Raw genomic sequence first — 17,500 nt, forward strand, 5'->3', positions numbered from 1 at the left:
CATCTGAGACAGCTCATGACAGCTGGGCAGACGCAGCAGTGTAACCTTGGCATTTCCTCCCGTCCGAAGGCCTTTGCCTCTCGCCAACAGAGCAGAGTGGTGCCTGGAGGGAGAGTTCTTGGTAGCTGCCACAACTTTCAGCTTCCATGGGAGTGGCTGCCTCATGCCCTGCTGCTTGCAAGGCCTTGTGCCCACCCACTTGTCAATCAGGGTCAGGCTCATCACTGCTTTTCAGTTGCTCGAGCTGTGACTGGGAAGGGGAAGTCTTAGCCTGTCACCTATCCAGGGGAAGCCAGGGGTCTGAGCCCCTGCAGGGTGCTATTACTTGCAGGGGCTCTACATTCCGGAGAGTACATGTATGTAGTAAGTATGTAGCCCAAGCCCCAGTGGATAGGCTGGGTGGCTTGTGTGACTGACTTCCCATAAGTGGTATATCAGAGGCGTTTATATGCTGCTTTGCCCACACAAGTGCATAATTGACATGATTTGCTGGAGATTGCCATGGAGAAATGCTGCAAATAAACTTCACCTTCAGGAAGGTCTGTCCGCATTTTGGCTTTAACTCTCCCTCAGCTCCACAAGCTGTAAGGCATGAGGAATGATTTTGATGCAGGACAAGACCTGCTGAAGCCCAGCGAAGGTGGGCGGGATGGACCCGTGCTGATTATCTGTGGATGTGTAGTGACTGGGTGTCTTTCACACTGTAGGGCTTAGAGCCCTGGGCTTGATCATTCTTTTGCCACCTGAAGGTGCTCTGGAGCTGAGCTGGTATCCCTTTAGGTGCTAGCTACCCTCTGTTCTGGCCAGCAGACAGGTTACGCGGAGGGTTCTGAGGCCCTTTCTTCCACATTGAAGTTCCTGGAGATCGTGGAAGTGGCAACATCTTTCCTTTTTTAGGAAGTACTGAATGAGCAGAGTGGCAACATACAGACTCCCTGCTCCTCAGCAGGTCCACTGCCACCCAAGGCAGGGCTTGGATCCTTATCCTAGAGGCATCCAGCTCCTGACAACCCAGCACCCCTAACTGGTCAATGGGGGTCACCAGGATCTTTAGAACTGAAGGATACAGGGGAGTGGGCATAGCAAAAAGTTGACATACCCATCTACTTTGGGGCGCTGAATTTTCTTGGCCTCAAGTTGAGAGGTTGAGAGAGAAGAGTTCCTCTAGATTTTGAATCCCCAGTGTATAAAAAATAAAAGCGTGTCAAAACAAAATGATAAAAAATTGGGACATCTTTTAAAGGCTATGTGCAGGTTGTTCCCCAAATTACAATAGTTCTGCGTATTTCTGACTTTTTTGGTGGTGGGAAGATGTGCCCACCTCTTCATTACCAGTATGTATTTTTTTTTTATTTTCAGTATAGCGTTCAGGAAATGCGCAGTTCTATTATCTACGTGCAGTATTATGAGATGGACTTCAGACTCGATAGTTTTTGTAAGTGTTCTGTACATAGTTAAGGTAGGCTGCACTCAGTGATGTTCAGTGCATTAGATGGCTATTCACATTCAACTTTAGATTTTTTCAACTTACAGTATTAAATATTAACCCGTAGTCAATTCAGGAACATCTACTTACTCCTTCCAATAAGTGCCTTTGCTGCTCAGCGAAGGACACCCACACTGGATGTCCCGTTCCTGGGGAGGTCAGAAGTTGGAATCTTGTCTTGGGCCCGGTTGGTCATCCCCAGTATCTTTGCCTTGGGGTCATGTGTACGAATGAGCTACAGCTACCCCTCCCCCCCCCACATTCAATATAGCTCCTCAAGGCAGCTGTTGGTGTGCAGTACCACACGGCAAGAACATCAGGCTGTAGGGGCAGCAGGTCCTATGCAAACACAGAGGATATTTGGTTAGATAGCTCGGTGTGCCCCAGGGTGCTGGCTGTGGGACCATGTGAACTTGAACTTCTCCAAGTTCAATTTTCTCTCCTCTTTCCCTCATGGGGTTGTGGCAAGGATCAAGCACAACTTAAAGCGTCTGACATACAGAGGGCACTTAGCAAATAGTACCCGCTGTGGAGAGCCACTGACATTTTAGACTTCGACTAGGGTTCATGGGAGCCTTGTTTCTGTCTCGAGTCCCTGGGATGCAGAGATGGCATGTGCTTGCTCTTAGACCGACACTGAGCTGTGGGAGACATGTCAGGGCTGGGTGTCCTGAGTGAGTTCCTGTGCTGCTCATGTGGCCTGGCTTGGCTGGTGGCACCCAAGTGAGCCTGTGGCCACAGTTGGCAAGCCTGGCCTGCTCCTCCCAAGCAGGTCTCCCTTGTTTTCAAGTTATGTTGTTAGGGGGTCCTGCTGTGTTATTTGGGGGCTATGTTAGGCAATCCTTCCCCGAGTCTTTATATTCTTGGGCTTTTTGTCTGAGTGTGGAAGACGGCCGCTTTTAGACGTGGGGACATTCCTTTTCCTGCAGATGGGTCCTGGTTTGAACACTTGTGAATAAATGCTGTGCAGGGTGGTAGGAGCTGTTTGTCATTGACTGACAGGGGTCACATGGTAGCATCCCCAGTTACTGGCTCTCCTGGGTGGATAGGGAAGGGCACTCTCTGGGAGGCTCCTTGCTTTCTGGCCAAGTGGAATGCTCTCCTGGACCAGTGTCCATTGCCTCCCAAAGGAGAGCAGCATCTCCCGAGCTTGTGAGAGTCACATGAACCTTTCTCGAGAGTCACTGTCCATTATGCATGGTTACGTCTACTTTCAAGCTGCTTGGACTTGTTAGCCCCCAAGACTCAGGGCCTGCTTTCCTGGGGTTCGGGGTTTCCTGCTTCCCCATGTGTGGGTATTTGCAGTGAGGCTATGCAAGCTCAGCCCTTCCTAGTAGTGTGTGTGTGTGTGTGTGTGTGTGTGTGTGTGTGTGTGTGTCTGGGATCATTACCGGGAATATACATTTCACATGTGTGTAAGGGATATAGGATTCTATATTCTCAGGGAGCTGAGGAGAGGTAGGGTCATAACCTGTCTGGCCTGGAAGCTTCTGTCTGATTTGCATTGCCCTGAAATTGATGGGGACAATGAGGTAATCACAGGGACTCACTCTCCCCAAATGAAAACTGAGCCAGCCACTCTGGATGTCACAACATGGGCGCCGTCCCCTGGGCATCTGGTTCCCATCAGTGTGCCCAGGCCCCGGAGGCTGCTGGGACACCTTCACATTTAACCTTCCCGGCATGAGGCCAGCTGTGGGGCCGCAGGGCCACTGGATAATGAACCTGGGCTTGGAGGAGGGGCTGCCACCAGCCTGCCAGAGCCTGGGAGGGACTTGGCAGAGGTCTAAATGAGCTGTTTACAGTGACCTGAGAAACACCAGATTTTTCAAAACCAGACCCTATTAGTCAACCCAGAGTGGTCGTGCTCAGCCTCTGCCCCCGGAAAGGGAAGGTTGGTCAGGCCCCATCCATCCAGCCCCTTGGCTGCTGTTCACAGTCCCTCTCAAGTCGCAATTACCTTGGGAGGCTGTGGCGGTTCAGTTGATTAGCACGGTGAATTAAAAGAATGAGCCACAAATGACATGTCCAGCTCTTCCATAGGAGTTCTCTGTATTCCCAGCGAGCCTCGCCCCTGCTGTAAGAAGGTCAGAAATTAGAGAGAGAGAACAATTTTCGAGCGGCTAGCACTTAGGAGCAGAATTAACAATCACTGTGTATGTAATTGCCAGTTAATAGTAAATTGCCTTTAGACTGTAAAATGCAATATAAACTGGTGGGCACCTAAAATTAAATTAATGAGATATTTGCTGCATTTAAAAGCGAATAGTTCAAATTAATAACCAAGTGCAATGCTTGTTTTAATATTTGTCTAATAGCATACCATTGACTTGTTTAATAATAATTAAAACAGTCCTGGAATCACCTACCTGAGAAACTTACCATACAGGAGAATCAAGCCGCTTTCGCTTTTATGATTTTACCGGTGCAAATGTACCAAATTGTTAAGAGTAATAAGGGAAATTATTTTTTAATTACAAGAGAAACATTATGGCATTACCTGATTAAGCTGGCTTAGAATTTTGTATGCTTCTAATTGAGATTATGTTCTCATGAAAACTCCTTTTGCAGTCCTGTTTTCAAGTGTGAAATTTGTGTGTGTATGTGTGTGTGTGTGTGGTGTTTCCTTAAAACGGACATTTGGCAGAATGTTTCCTGATTAACAGAAGAATGGAGGTTGCTGGTGTGGCTTGGGCTTAAGCCTAGTTAGACTCCAGGAATGGGACTCGGGGGCTTTTTCTGTTGACCTCTTGCCCTGAAGTTTGATTGACCCACCCTCATTTTGGAGAATTCTTTTTTGCTCAATTAAAGAAATTATCACAAATTACTGGGAGTCAACATGTCGCCAGTAACAGACTGAGCCCAGTCACTCAACAAGATGTTGGCAGGCGGCATAGACACATCTAAAGTGGACGCGCGGCGGATACCTGGAAGGGTCCCAGGTCTGTGATGCGTTCATTGGCTGGGAACATTTTCATAAAGACTTGTGTGCATTTGTTGTCAGATTTGGGAGACCATCCTTCAGCCAGGAATTGCAAGTAGTTTGTGTTCTTTCTCATACGGTTTCTAGGTTTTTCTTTTTTTTATAAAGATGTCAGGTTGTGCCTTAAAACTGGCTCCGTATTGAGGGGTGTCAGTTCTATCCTGCACCTGTCTGGAGATGGTTTCCCGCTGAGTCTCCTGGCTGGTCTCCACCTTCCATCCCATTTTCTCTTACCTGGGAAAAGCCCTTGTGTTTCTGGCATGTGGAAAGGTTACTTGTGAATATTTAGACATGGTTCTGTCTAAACCATGGGATCCAAACACCCTTAACCACAGCTAGCCAGTTCTGGTTTTCTTTCTCTCAGCCAGCCCTGTGGTTCCACCAACAAATCACTTGTATCTGTAGAACAAGTGATTTTAATTTGGCCGCCCACAAATTTGTATCATTTGCACTCTGCTAAACTGAACGTTAAGCACAAACTGCCCAATTGTTTCAGCCCTAAAGCTCTGAGCTACCAATGCACACAATCCAGGAACACATTCTATCCTGCTGGCTCCCAGCATGTAGGGATCTTGACCCAAAGTCTTCAGTGACTCCATCCTCCCCTGGCAAGGCAGCCAATGGCACACTTCTTCCCCTTCCTGTCTTCACTAAGTATGCTATGATCATACCTTTCACCCACGATGGTATTTCCGCTGTCACCAGGTCTCAGGTGTTTCAGGAAGATTGTGTTCTCTTCACAGCCACGTACCCTGGTACTGGGTACCCTTGGGTACAATGGTTCTTATGTCAAGTTACTATTCTTGAAGGGTAGCATAGGGCTGGGCTGTCAGCTCAGACCACCTTCAGGCTCCCAAATTTGAACCTTTATCCAACTATTCCATGACTCAGACAATGCCATCTTCCTCCCATCTTCTTCCCATCATCCTCCTCCCCCCTGCTCTTGCTTTTTGTGACGTTACGAGTGGATGGCAGAGGACGGTGGTTTCTGCTTTTGTTTTTCACAAGGACTAGCTGGTAAGCATCCTGTCTCAGCCCCTTCCCCAGGAAGTGGGGCCTGATGGCGGTGGCTGAGTCCCATAGGTAGACCCTCAGGCTAGGAGGTAGCATTCACCTGGTGACCTCCCTTGGGTGGCACACTGCACTGCCTGAGCCACAATCAGTGATGCTGCTGCCTGCCAGGTGGGTGCTGGGAGTATGGCTGGAGAATGTATCCCTTTAAAGAGGGTTGTGTGAAGGCTCCCTGTCCCTGCGGTCTCCTCTTTCCTGTCTCAAAGGAGGGCAGGAGAATGAGGCACAGCACAAGTAGACAATTTGTCCTAATCAGTGACACCCATTTACCAGAATTGCTTAAAATGAACTATACCTCATACAGAAATCGCACATTTAGAGACTTCCATTCATCATGTGAAAATTGAGGGCCAGTAAACTTTTCTGCCCCTCCAGTGGGATCATAGGCATGCATCAAAATGTTAAAAATGATTGGTGAGACGGAGCTGTCACCCATTTATCAAGGAAAAGAACATTATTTGCTAATTTCCCAAGCAGGCTGGTGACAGGGTGCTTCGTCTTTAGACCCACGGTGACCAGCGTGGCCTTTTTGTTATTAGTACAAGTCAAGTGCTTTTGGGCTGTTGCTAAGAAGACACATTTGTCTGTCATCACAGGGGCTTTGGTTGCTTTCCAACTGGCTGTGACCAGGTCTGCTCCATGTGCCCGATTGGCTGTGTATGTTGGGGCTATGTGAACCCAAGAGGGGAGACGGACTGATAAATCACAAAGTTTCCATACCAAGGTGAAGGTATTGACTTCGCAGCCCACCTGACAAGACGTGGCTTCCAGGAGACGGCCATTCGTCTTACCCAAAGGACAAAAGGGTCATTGGCTTCACTTAGGATAGGCAAGATGTGGATAGTAGAGACAGGCCTGACTTCTCTGTCTTTGACACAGGCAGGGTCCCTGTTTCTTACCCTACCTCCCTGGAAGTGCTGTCTAGGGGAGTTTTATTTCCAGTTCTGGCTGGGAAAGATCCATATTTGAAAACACCCTTAGAAAGACATTGGTGTGTGTGTGTGTGTGTGGAGGACATGCTAATGGCCATTTAAAAGCACAGCACAATGAAAGTGACCAAGTGAAGAACAGGCAGAGCAATGGAATAAGGAGGTCTAAGATAGGATGGCAGATCACGCTAGTGAAACCGAAGCAACGGCAGAGTGAGCATCTTGGTGGCGAACCTTAAAAGGAAGTGGTTCTGACACGGCTGGGAAGGTGAGATAAACTGCCCATTGGCCCTCTGATGGGCACAAGGAGCATGACTCCACCCTCACTTCTTTGACTCATAACCTAGTGCTTGAGCTGCCTCCCACACAGTCCGTTCCCGTATGCATGGCGTAGGGGTATGTGAAGGATATGGTGGGTGAGTGTTTCACTCTGGAATTTTCTGTGCAGGCTGGCTCCTGGGACGGCTGAACTGAGGTCCCTGTGTGTCTCCACAGAAAGTTTATATTTCTAGAAGCTCTTCAGTCTTGTTCATACCCAGTGGAGTAGACCAAGACTTGGGATGTAAAAACAGCATGGGAAAAGATACATTCAAAGAAATTGTTGCCTGGCTACTTGACTTTTAAAATTAGTTGTAGAAAATTATTAGGATCCAACTTTCTTCCCGTTGGGTGATTTTTTTTTTAACTCAGTGACAACAGGGAAGTCTGTGATGTGGGTTGTTGACCCTGGATAGCTGCAAAGTTTCCTGGTACCCTGATGAGCTGATGGGATAATTGGTTTTGCAGGCATGGACTGATGGAGTGGTGCATATCTGTTGAAGATACAATAGGGAGGGACTTAAAACACAAAGTCCTTGGGGACCAGGAGCCACATTAGGTTCAGAGTACAGTTTTCGTTGTTTGTTGTGTTTTTGATTTTTTTTTTTTATAAAAACACAGCATTATTCTGGGGCCCATCTTCTTTCTCTCTAGTCCACACTCTTTCCTGAAACATTGCTTCTTATTCTTCCACATATGAAAACCCTACTGCTAGGCAAGGAAGGGAGCCCTGAGATGTCTGAGCCTTCATAGGCCCAGGTCTACATCCTGTGACCACAGAGAATTTGAAAGTCTGGAAGGTTATGAGGTTAGATTTGGGGGTTCTGCTAGAGTTCTGTTCCATCTTTTCACCCCCTCCCCTTTGTCTCTGACTGGCATCTCTCCTTTAACCTCCATGGGGTGGAGAAGTGCTATGGCCTTTGTTCCTTGGTCCTGGCCAACATCTTGGCTCCATGTCAGTGTAGACGCCCTGATGTGCCAGTAATAGCCATTCATCACTTACCCCTTGGTGTTTTTCCTTTGATGACAGTACTCCCAACACAAAATCCTTTACAGAAGCTTAAGCCTATTAGCACTCGGGGGCACACACATCAAGGCTCCAGGCTCCTGTAGTGTGTTCATGACTGTGGCAGGTGGCTGCTGTGTGTGCCCTTGTCATCCAGCTGTGGTATATCCTAAGCCAGAGGCCGAAGGATTTCCTTATGTGCTTCCCGTGGGTGGAAACAGCAGTCACTCCCCAAGTGAACTTAGCTTGCTTCTTGTTAGTGAGACCAGCCTGTGGCTAGCAGAGGCCACCGCCTCACAGGGCTCCCAGCCTTCCGGGAACTCTCTTCTGCCTTGATCAGAGCCCCAGGTTCTGTTTAGCCTTTGTCATGGCATCATTAGAGAAACTGGTCCTGCATCCATCCATGGATGGTGCACCTTGTCCATCTGTGCTTCTCAGTCAGGAGCTTGGGAAAGTCGGATGATTGGGGTGGTCACCAAGGGGAGCATGATGTCAGTTTTAAACACAGTGTGGTGGTGAAGCGCAGGTCTCTGTGATTTGGGATTTGTCTCCTGGGGTCAGTGTTTATTTCATACATATGTAGGCAGAGGTCTCAGTAGGGCATTGTGGGTGACTTGTGGGAAGGAAAATCAGTAGCTCTTTAGGTGCTCAAGGATGGGGGTGTCCATGTGAGAGGAAACACATCTTGACTTCTCAGCATTTAGTTCTTGCCAAGGGCAGTGACTCTCGTCTTCATCCTGGAAGCCTGCCTGGGATCTACGTGGCCCGTGACAGACATTCAGTGTGAACATTGCTACAGCCCCACTGATTCAGTCCTGTGGGAAAGAAACAGGCGGAGAGAGAGAGTTAATAAAAACAGCCGTAATGCAAACAGGCTCTCAAGTCCCGTGTTCAGGGGAAAGACATAGCTCCCCGAGAACTTGCAGGTGGCAGAGCTGCGGGATTTCCTCTGCAAATGGCCCTGGAGACTGCGCCATGGGGGCTCAGCAAGGATGTGGAGGATTTCCAAGAAGAATGTGACCCCCTCCTGGGTGACCAGGGAGAAAGTGGAGGGGGCGTGAGAAGCCATGAAAGCATAGGTGAGGAGCTACCTCCTCGGGTTACAAGACAACATGTAATCTCCAACATGTATGAGAGCAGAGCTTACTGACCCTCCCACTGCCTCGCCCCTCTCCTCCCTCTGTCTCCCCTCCCTCCCCCTTATAATTCTTTGACAGTTTCATCTTGTGTATTATATATTTTTGGTCATTTTCACACTCTATTTTCTTCTCCCATTCTCTGCTCCAACTGAAAGCCCAGGTTGGCTTTGAATGCCTGATCCTCCTGCCTCTGCCTCCTGAGAGCTGGGATCACAGCAGCAGCACCATATCCGGCCATCAGGGCTGCTTCATGTGACATGTAGAGGGCAGCACCCTATGCACCATGTCTGCGCTTTCAAGGATTCCCGCGCTTATGCTAATCCCGGCCATGTCTTTAAAGGCTTTGCCTCCAAATAGGTCTTTCCTTATGTGCTCAGCCTGAAAGACCCAGAATTAAGATGCCACTGGGAAGACTGAAAGGCAGACCATGTTGGGAAATTCTAAGTAGGAGGGCCTCAGCCCAAAGTTGCCTTTTGCCTTCCTCAGCCACCGTGGGTCTCTGCTCTCTCTAGAAGCCCTTGTACTGCCTGCCAGGTAACATGCAGAAGGACACTTTCTTCAGCACAGGCATACCCAGATTAAATCCTTGATTACCATTCCCCCACCTACAGTTAGCATGTAAGTTAATGGGTTTCATTATGACATTTCTACACATTTATGATGTGTGATGGTTTGTTTTTCTCTCCTCCCCATCACCATTCCTTGTTCCTCCCCTCTTTCCTTTGGACCTTTTCTGCCCTCCCCCCCCGAGTCTCCCTTCTATTAAAAAAATCTAAATTTGCCTATAAGGAAAAGCATTCAGCATTCATCTGGGTCAGGCTTATTTCTCTTAACATGGTGCTCTCCAGTTCTATCCATTTTCCTGCAAATATATGATTTCTGGGTTTTGTTTTATTTAGTTTTCCATGTGTAAGACTCCATAGCGTATATATACTTCTTCTTCAGCTCTTCAGCTGATGGATAGCTGGGCTGGTTCTATCTCTGGGCTAGTGTGAACAGTGCGAGGGTCAGCGCAGAGGTGCCACTGGAGACCTCACATTTGCTTTGATGTTTCTTTGGGTGTAGTTTACCTACCAAGAGAGTCAGCAGAAGCCTAGAACCTAAAGGCACAAGGTTCTTTATATGCACAGTGTTATACACTCTTAGTCTAACTCAATTATTTTATCCTGCATGGACTGTTGCTCTGTTCCACATTCTCATTCGTTATTTATTCTTCCTGTCCTTGGCTTTGGCAGCTACTGGTCTCATCCTCACCCCTGTCGATTGGCCTCTTCTGGTTGTTTGTCAAAAGCAGATCACATAATAGATGGCCTTTGGGACTGACTTCTTTCACTTATCACATGATGTTCTTAGGTTCCCCTTGGCACGTGTCAGGATGACATTTCTTTACATGTCTGAGTGGTATTCCATTGTACCACATCTACTTATGTGTTTATAGGTTGATGGACAGGTAGATATTAGGGGAAAGACTACACGGATATAAGACAAACAGTGTGTTCATTTTGTGTCTCAAAATGAGAGGTGCTTGGTAGCTTTGTCATGTAGATTGGTGTCTTCCAGAAACCTGGCCACCAGACCTTAGCACCTTTAAGCACCAGCTATATGCACTGCTCGGAATAAGGGAGGCACATGGCATAGGGTCATCTTGAATGACCCTTACACTTTTGTAACAAGTAGGGGTTTTCACAAGGCCATGGGAGAAGGGCCACTTGGCTCCCAGGAGGGATCTTTGTTTTAAGTCATGGCCTAAGTACCTGCAGCCTAGGAGTGCTGGGTCCCAGAGCTTGCTCCACAACTTCCCTCTGCATGGATATTTTTCTGCTGGTCTTAACTGTGTGTATCCATTGCCACTGGCCCTCCACAGAGTGTGTTTTCTGCTTGACTTTTAGGACCTCTCTCCTCCTCCCGTATAACCTTTGAGAGAATGAAGACACAGGGAACTTGCTTTCTTGAAGCAGGGGGTAACACGTGGGAGCTTGTAGTGGTTGCATGATGTGGAGAGTGGTTTTCACTTATTGGTGTCTCCGTTTTGAACACACTTCTCTATCTAGAGAGCTGGGTAAATGCCAGGACAGCCTTGGAAAGTAGGGTGGTATGCCAGGAATAAGCGGCTCTTGGATCTTTATCTGTTGTGCATCCGCACTGGGACATCCTGAGATGGGCAGGTGTGGTGAGGAGAGCTCGGGCTCCAGGGTTGGGTTTTCTTTTTAGCTGCAAGGCTGGGCTTGGTTGGTGTAGTTCCCCCATGCCTATGCAAGCCACAATCCAGTGCATTCTTTGAGGAATGTAAACAAAAGTGTTTGAATGCAGTCCAGCAGTTGTCAGCAAGGGTATTATTTTGGTAACAAGGAAGATGGGCTGCCCCCTTTTCTGCATTTGGTGTCACATCACAATGCTGCCATCCGCTGCCAGGCAGTGGTGAATGGAAGCGGGTCCCTGTGCAGGAGGCCCGGTTGGGCTGCCTGTATGAATACCAGAACAGCATTCCCTGTGTGAGCGGGGAGGCTCCAGATTCCAATTAGAAGTCAACTATGGTGCTTTTCTTATTCTGAGAAGACATGCTGATGGAACATGATAGACTCTGTAGGAACAAATGGGAAACTGAGGCCGGCCCTAGGTGGGCCTAACACTGGGCATGCACCCTCCACAATGGCTCAGAGCAGACACCAGACAAGCCTAAGCCACTCAAGGGAAACATCAAATTTGGGGTTGACCAACAGGCACAGAAGGGTGACCTTATGTCTTCTTCCCTGTTTGTCCCTTGGCCTGGCCAGCACCCCAGTGAGTGATGCAGGAACCGCGTGGCCTTTGTGTTTCCTATGCACACCACAATGCCTGGCTCACCCTGCCGAGTTCTGTGATTGAAATTCATTGCCAAATTTATTGAGAAATTAATGAGAAAAGCTGCGAAGTATTGACTTTGAGAGGAAAACACAACTCATCTTGAATGAGGAGGAAAATGCAGCAATAATTTAGCCACTATTGATTTGGCCCTGTCCATGTATTGATCTTCATTTTACAATATTAATTTGCACCTGCAATCGGCTGCAAAGGGAACCGATTTCATTTTGTGGCCGCGTTAGTGTGCAAAGCATTAGGTGTTCTTAAGCAGGGAGAGCCATACGTTGGGTTGGGAAGTCAGGTTTTCCCCCATTTCTGCTTGTTCCTGAAATAGACTAAAAATTAAAATTTTTTGTCCAACAAAATATGAGAGCAAAAGCCCATGTAAACCGGGGCCCTCCTCCCTGCTGCCCGGCTGCTTCTCATCCACACTAGGAGCCGTCAGCTGCCTGCGACTCCAGCCACCCCTCATCATCATGCCCGGATCAGTTCAAAGTTCATGAAATTTCTATGAGCATTGATCTTGCCCCATTGATTTTTTTTTTTTTTTGCAGCAGATCTTTGAAATTTTAATTTCCCGAGCATCTGAATTTCTTATAGATGAAATGTGCTTGCAGGAGACAGTTGATGATAAAGTGGAGAACTTAGCATCATTTTAAAGCCTAAAAAAGGAGGGAGAGAGAAACCCAGGCATTTGGGGACTCTGTGTAGTGTTCTGAGGTGGGATGATGAAAGTGCTGTAGCCGGGAGGGGAGGACATCCGGTGGGGGGGGCTAAAGTATCAATTTTGATTTCCGAAGCCACACATTTTTTAATGTAACTTCTTATACAGTCATTTTTGAAAGAAAAGCTATCTGGAGAAACAGCGGGGCAGAGCAGCATTCTTCACGGGGCAATCGTTTTCTCTCAGCAGTCTTTATCACCTGGTCAAGCTCACCTAGTTACTTATCAGTGGGACATTTAATAACCTCAAGGTGATATAATTGCTATTGGCATTTTTCCCCCTTGGATTCGGCTGGTTAATGTGTAAACTACTTGTCAGCAAATAGCACTTTGTCACTAAAATCACCAACACCCTCTAGAGGAATGTCTTTGTATTGAGCAATTTAATTTTACTTTATTTAATTTTTACACATTACAACCTGTGTTCATTCAGGCACACTGACGGCTTCTAGTCTGTTGGGGCAGGGTCTGGGTATCCCTGTTAGTAAAATATACTATATCTTATTTAACAAACCCATTGCCTTAATTGAAGCACGTTCTTGTCCCTCGGAAAAGGAACTACAGATGTTCTTATTATGTAGTTATGTTGCTAATGTGAAAAACGGCCTCATTATGAGGATCTGTTTGTAGCAAGAAAATTACTGCATTATGACAAATGCATGATTGGGAAGTTACAGGAAGCCGATCATTATTGAAATGAAACTGGAGCTCACTTAATAGCTGCAGCCAGCAGCTGGAATGGAGCAAATGAATGTCTTCCTGTTGTTATTGTTGGAGTCAGGGTTTTTGGGCAGGAGACTCTGCTGTACCGCAACCTGCGGGCTGGCTTGGGCTTCCAGGGTGGAAAGGCAGTGCTCAGAGCAGCTGTTTCCTACCTGGGAGTCTCCCCCTCGTGTGTTTAATGACACTGTTTTAAAGACACAACCGCTGCAGGAGCAATTACTCCAGCAGTCCTTCAAGGCGGACCACTGGCAGCCTGATCCGGGTCTCTCTGGGATAGGGGAAGGTTGCTGTCATAGTTAAACTTCATCGCTGTGGCCCCTCCTTCACGCACGGTCCCTTCCACTTCTTCCAGCAAAGGGGCCCCTGGTCTGGGTGAGGGGTGTCCACCACAATGTTTTCTGCTCTTGACTGCTACTCGTGAGCATGGCTTTCCCACCACTGGGAAGCAGGCACAACTGAGCCCTGAAAGCATAGTAGCTGCTCAGTTAATTTTGGGTGAGTGAATTAGGCTTCCAAACATTCGTGGGGCTGAGTTTCATCCCTGGGACTTGCTTTTTGTAGGAGACTGTACTGGCCCCAAGCAGCATTGTTTCTGATCTGCAGTGTTTTCCGTGAGTCATTCATGGTCAGGAGCATACCCCCTGAGTCACATGAGTGAATGGGGTTCCCACACCAATGGATTAGCCTTTGAAGTCTGACGAAAGTCATTTACATTTTGGGATGTTGGAAAACAGCACAGAACCCCGAGCAGGGATGGCTGACAAAGACAGTTCAGCCATCAACATGTAAACTCCAATGACTGATGTCACAAGAAAGAAAAACCCAGCACTGCTGCCCATTGGTACGTTTCTAATTGCAGCAGGCCAGTTGGAGCTACTCTGGCCCCAGCTGCAGCTCAAAGCCTGATGCCATTTTCGGCTGCCACATTAGCTCTGGCAATCCCAACTTGAACCGACATCACAGACCGTTAAAATTTTATCAATTGCGCTATGATTAATCCCCCAGTACACGGGCATGACTTAAATATTTAGAACGCTTCTTCTGTTATGACTTCAATGCATGTAAAGTAACGAGATTAACTCCAGTACACTCAAATATATTTAAATATGCGTCCTTCCCGAGCTGCAGGCTATCCGGCGTGCGGAATCGAGTCTATGTGGCCATGTCAGGCTCTATTTGTAGGGCCCACGCTGGAGACTGGCCTGCATATGATAGCCGGATATCTGGCCTTTCACAGGCTGCCTGATTGCTTGCCTCATTTGGCATGGAATGTGATTCCCGGCCATTCTAGCTTCTGATTCATTCAGGTTTTATTGCTGTGTAATTTTCTTATTCTAAAATAAAAGCTCTCCAACAAAAATTACTATGCATTAGGCCACAGTAGCCTACTCAAATGGATATTAATACAGTTTATCTCCAAAAGGACGAATAATGTATTTGAAACAGATAAAAGGCCCTCCACTAAATGAGGAATGTTAATATCTTATGGCACAATTAATAAAGAGATATTTCACAGGGGAGATTTGTTTTATGACTTTTGATACAACAGCCTTGTAATCTGACATATCTTAACGATATAATTTCACACATACATTCATCGCCTACATGCAGCAGCCCATCTTAGCTAAATTTGAATTCAGGACAAATAATGGGTGCTAATTACTTCCGGAGGGGGGATTTATTAGAAAGCTCATCTTCTCTTTTACAGGTTTGACAGAAATCCATGTGTTAGCTTACAGATACACTTTTGATAAACGTTACTGTTTTATTCCCCTTCAGCAGAAAATAACATTTGTTTTTGTTGTGTTTAAGGCAGAGTTTAAATTAATTTAACCCAGTGACACATGTTCGGAGACTAAGCATGCTGCTAAATAATTCCTTGGAATAAATTGCTCGGGAACCAAATGCATTAATTTATGGCTTTGCTGATGCTGACAGATGTGAGGGGTGGGCCGGCAAATATTAACATAAAACAAATTTGCTTTATTCTTCTTCATATTTCTTCTTCATCCCCGACTTGAGCTCACCCAGGGCTCCTTCTCTAATTATCCACGAGGTCAGTAAGCAAAATTGGGAAGAAGCTGAGAGATCAATACAAATTATCCCTGAGCAAACCAGTGCTGACAGTTTGAATTGCAGCATATGTTTACCCAAAATCAGGCAATTTATCTTAATATCAGCAAAGTAATGCAGTGCAGGTGAAAGGTCAGGCAATCTCTCCCCCTCATAATTACCCAGTTCTAAAACAGGAAAGTGGTATTGATTGGCCTGGCTCGGGGCTCTGTGACTGGACGTGCCAGTGCCTTGCCCTGGCTCGGCTGGGCTCTAGGCTGTAAACTCGACACGCTGAGGGTTTATTAGATGTGCGGGGAGCTCTCGCGCTCTCTCCTCCAGTTGCAGAATTGGCCAGTGAGGACTGAACCAGTCTTCAGCAGCCATGGGTATTGATGGGCTCCTCGAGGAGCTGAGGGCTGCCGACCAGGGCAGGTCTTCAGTGGGACCAGGCAATGCTCCCGGGGACCCAGAGGTACATGGGGAGACCCACCACCAGAGCAGAAACTCCCAGGACTTGTGAAGGTCTGCTGATACCCCTGCACCAAAGAGGAGGCAGGTTCCAACAGTTCTGCTAACTAAACATGTTCGAGTTTCTATAGCCAAACCCCTGCGGGAGGGACATCTTCTGTTTGGAACAGCAACACTAGGGTTTTTGCTGTGTAACTCATCCAGTTAGGTGGGGACTGGTCCTGGCGCACTTTGGTACCCTGCCTGAACTTTCCTGATGTGCCACACCTACTTTCTTTGATGATGCCTATTGGTTTGAATCAAGATGAAAGAGGCCCTCATAGCTATACTGCTTTATATGACACATGGGTCATAGAAAAAGAATATCAGTTCAGCTGAAACACTAGAGAATGTATCTCCCAGAGTGAGTGTATGCTCATCACAAGTCATAAAGCTTCTGAAAGCTTGCATTAAAGCGCCTATCACCTGTCAGGAGCATTTGCATGAAATCAATAATGGCTGCCCATCTATCTTTTCTGATCACCTTTCATCGGGCCGATTCATTAAGTCAAACAGTCATGGTGATTAGCTGGCAGAGAGGAGAAACCTGACATGTTAGGAATGCACACTGGGCCACCCCTCCACGCCACCCCCGCCAAACACCCTGATCAAGAAACATAATACTTCATCTTACCCTTTTTGGATCAAGTCGTTTGCTGGGCCTGGAGCCCATCCTCCCGGATGCCCGAACTGCATTTTTGCCTGACACCCTTGCCCGTGCTGAGGCAGAGACATGACAAATTGTCCCCCCAGTCAATGCTGACAGCTTCTGATGATTAATGACCTGATTATGAAGTGGTTTTACACATATAGAATTTACATCACAGAGAGTTAGAAATTTTGCCATGTCACATACACCAAGGCATTTTGAAGGGTTTTACTATTTGCAAAGAAAAAAGAGGGCAAAATCCCAGCAAAAGCCATGTCATGTAAAATCAATACATCGGATCAATGCTTTATTAACAAGAAAATGTCTTACTTCACATTCCTGTGCGGACCTTTGTCTCCAGGATGTATGATGGAATGTCAAATCATATTGTGGTCCTCAACTTTCGGGCGCATTATTGAGTGTACGCGCAAGGCGTCCTGGGTTGCTTACAAGACACACCGACAGCTCACACTCGAGGATAATGGTGACCAATTATTGTGGAGAGCACTTTCCGAGGCAGCCCCAAGCTTCCTCTTAGGAAGCTCTGGCCTTTTGTGTTCTCCCGCACTCTGCAGACCTGGGTGGCGTTAATCATCAAATTACTAACGAGTGATGGCCCAAATTGCGGGCGGAGTAATGAATAGACGGCGGCAGGTCTTATTAGTCTCCGAAAACCTCCTGATTTATGTCGCGCCGTGCACCGTGGAGTTACTCCACAGAAAACGATATCTACATCAAGAAATAATGTACTCTAATAAGTATTTTCATCTTAACTCGTGTCCCCGGGCCTCCGGGCTCAGTTTTTGTTGGAGTCAGGCAGAGCCGTAATAAAGCCCGATGGCTCCCTTATAAAGCTTGTTAAACACAGTGTGTGCAGTCGAATGGAGTCCCGGCTGTGATTCATGCACTGTACAGGGTGCATGTGCCTCTGATTTATGGCCATGCACAGTTCATAGTCAAAATTACAATTTGAGGGATAAAAAGATTAATTACTATTTGTGGCCGGCAATTTCGCGGGGCTGGTGGATTGCAGCTGTGGAATGATAGCGCTCTATATCAGTTTGTAGTCA

At 47.1% G+C, this 17,500-nt stretch overlaps 1 protein-coding gene across 3 annotated transcripts in view; it reads left to right on the forward strand.

Moving 5' to 3' along the window:
• Ebf3 (EBF transcription factor 3) overlaps nt 1-17,500 on the forward strand; it is a 117,355-nt gene that overhangs the window by 89,066 nt on the left and 10,789 nt on the right. The window lies entirely within an intron of this gene.

Source organism: Chionomys nivalis, chromosome 8, assembly GCF_950005125.1.
Source record: "Chionomys nivalis chromosome 8, mChiNiv1.1, whole genome shotgun sequence".
Classification (NCBI taxonomy): Eukaryota; Metazoa; Chordata; class Mammalia; order Rodentia; family Cricetidae; genus Chionomys; species Chionomys nivalis.